Raw genomic sequence first — 2,389 nt, forward strand, 5'->3', positions numbered from 1 at the left:
CCTGAGTGAACAGTTGCAAATTTACCTACTTTTTCACCCCTCTTTTTTTCTTCTCCGTCTTAAAATTTTAATGTGAATGCAGCAAGAAGCCATCTCCATCCAACATGATGACTTGTGATAGACACCTCTAATTTTTATATGCTGAAGGGGGTGTGGGGAAGATGAGGCAGGCTGCACCAGAAGATGGGACCTGAGAGATCGGGTGTACATTCCTAAAGGGGAAGAAAAGAGAAAGGAGAGAGAATATGTGTGTTGTAGAGAAAATGTGAATTTCCAGGAACAAATCCGAGATGAATGGGTCTGGCATACTCCCCCGATATGCAATGAACAGCCACCTCCTCCAGCAACAAAGTTGAAAGCTCTCTGTACATTTCAATCCATAGTTTTCTTTCACCTCCCAGAGGAGCAGGCTTTTCCTGTCTTTTGCCCTCAGTTCTAAGAGGCAGCAGGCTCCAGGCCTCACTCCTGGCCTCCCAGCCTCCTCAATGCCTCGCCATGCTCAACCAGCCACCTCAAGCGCAAAGCGACTTCGCTGTCATGTCATCGCCTCTTCAGGTCGAGCTACGGACAGGTGGGTCCGTTACAGGGGCATCGTCTCATTTCTGAAGCCAGGGGCTCGACAAGTTCATCCACCTAATTTCACCCTAGGACGTTCCCTTAGTGGGGACTCTGGTTAATGCCACTTCTCGCTGGCTGCACAAGGTCTGCCTCTCGCTCCCTCTGCAGCCCCCTGAATCCCGTCTTAGATTCAGACGGGATGCCTTTCCATGCTTTCAGCCCAGCGCCTATTTATCAAAGTCATGGCCTCAGGTACTTTTCGTTGGTTTAGACAAGTTCTTGGGAGTTGCCCTCTCTCTCCCCCAGCTGGGTTTTCCTAGTCAGACCGTGCGCTCCTTTCCGCCGTCCTCGTATATTTAACAATTTGCACCAATTCATCCTGCTGGTTCCTCCTCTTTGGTGTCTCATATTTTTTCCACTTCCTTTTTCTTTAAACACATTCAGGATAGCAACATCTTTGTTAAGCAAGAAGAAACATTACAAAAATATTTCTTCTTTTGAAACGTTACAGCCACGTGTGGAAATAATAAATGAGGTCTAAGAATAAATGCCAAAACACTGGGTCAAGGGGATGAAGGTAGGAACAGTCTTTAAAAGCTGAAATGAAGCTGAAAGTCTTCGTGGTGTCGTGGGACAGAGGGAGGGAGTGGCAGGGATTAGGTAGAGGTTAGGAGACTTGGAGGACAAGGCAGAACTGAGCTCAAACCAGAAGGGGTGGGAGGGGTGTCAGGAGGGCAGGACCACAGCCGACGTTTCTCAGCTGTCAGGCAGGCTGTGAGATTCAGTTTCTTTTACTCTCTACGTGGCTTGGGACTTCAACAGCCTCAGTGCTAGCTTTTTCCCTGGCCCAATCTAGGAGAGCAGGGGCCACTTAGTGGGGGCAGTCCCTCTGAATACACTCCATCTCCAGCAAAGGAAGAGGCGCTAGCAAAAGGCTAAATCAGATTCACCTTCGGAACCAGCAGAATCTGGTTCATGTGATTTCAAGCTCCCCCTCTCTGCCCCCAAAGCTCTCCACCTTCTTGCTGATGTCTCAAATTCTTTTAACAAGGGGAAAAGTCTTTCATGCCACAATTAGGAATAAAAGGCATAAAATGCAAACGCCCGACTGAGCTCCAGTTGGAGAATAATCAATCAGTCCTTGGAATATAAATTACTAATATCAGATTCTTTCCTGGTATGATAGAGGTAGGAGGGTTAAAAGAGCTGACACCTTCCAAAACGGGGGTGCCAAGGAGATGGGAGCCGAGGAGGGGCAGTCCCCTCCAGGTGTACAACACTGTGAAGTTTGATGAGGGTGTGGGTGTGTGTGAATGCTTTGTGTCACTTACTGCTCACGACTCTGGGAGGCAAGCATTTGTGTTCTCCCTGTTGTTCACAGAAGGAAACTGAGGCTCAGAGCTGTTAAGTAACTATTTCCAGGACTAGTGACTACTAAACTACGGATACCTAGTTTGAACGTGCAACTGAGGTTCTGCCTGCAAGCCCAGTGAGCATTAAAATACACCAAAGTTCCCGAGAAAAACTGGAGACAAAAGAAATAACCTACAAACTTTTACAATTTTGCCTTGGCTGAAACTTATTTACCTTCAGATAGGGGAGGACACACGAATCTGTGCACGGAGTAATTTTGGTATGTAACTGCCAAGACAGGCAGCCTGCTTTGCATGATATATGAAGACTTAAAAACAAAAAAAGGAAGTTGAGTGTTGACTTTGTAAAAAAGAAGTTTCATTTTTGTGAATTCGTTATCTGAGATGTCCCCATATTTTCATTAATTTATCCTCTCCTCACAAAGTCCCACTGACCTTCCCTGCCAATCTACCAAGGT

The sequence above is a fragment of the Propithecus coquereli genome, unplaced genomic scaffold, assembly GCF_000956105.1.
Source record: "Propithecus coquereli isolate 6110/MARCELLA unplaced genomic scaffold, Pcoq_1.0 Scaffold6, whole genome shotgun sequence".
Lineage (NCBI taxonomy): Eukaryota > Metazoa > Chordata > Mammalia > Primates > Indriidae > Propithecus > Propithecus coquereli.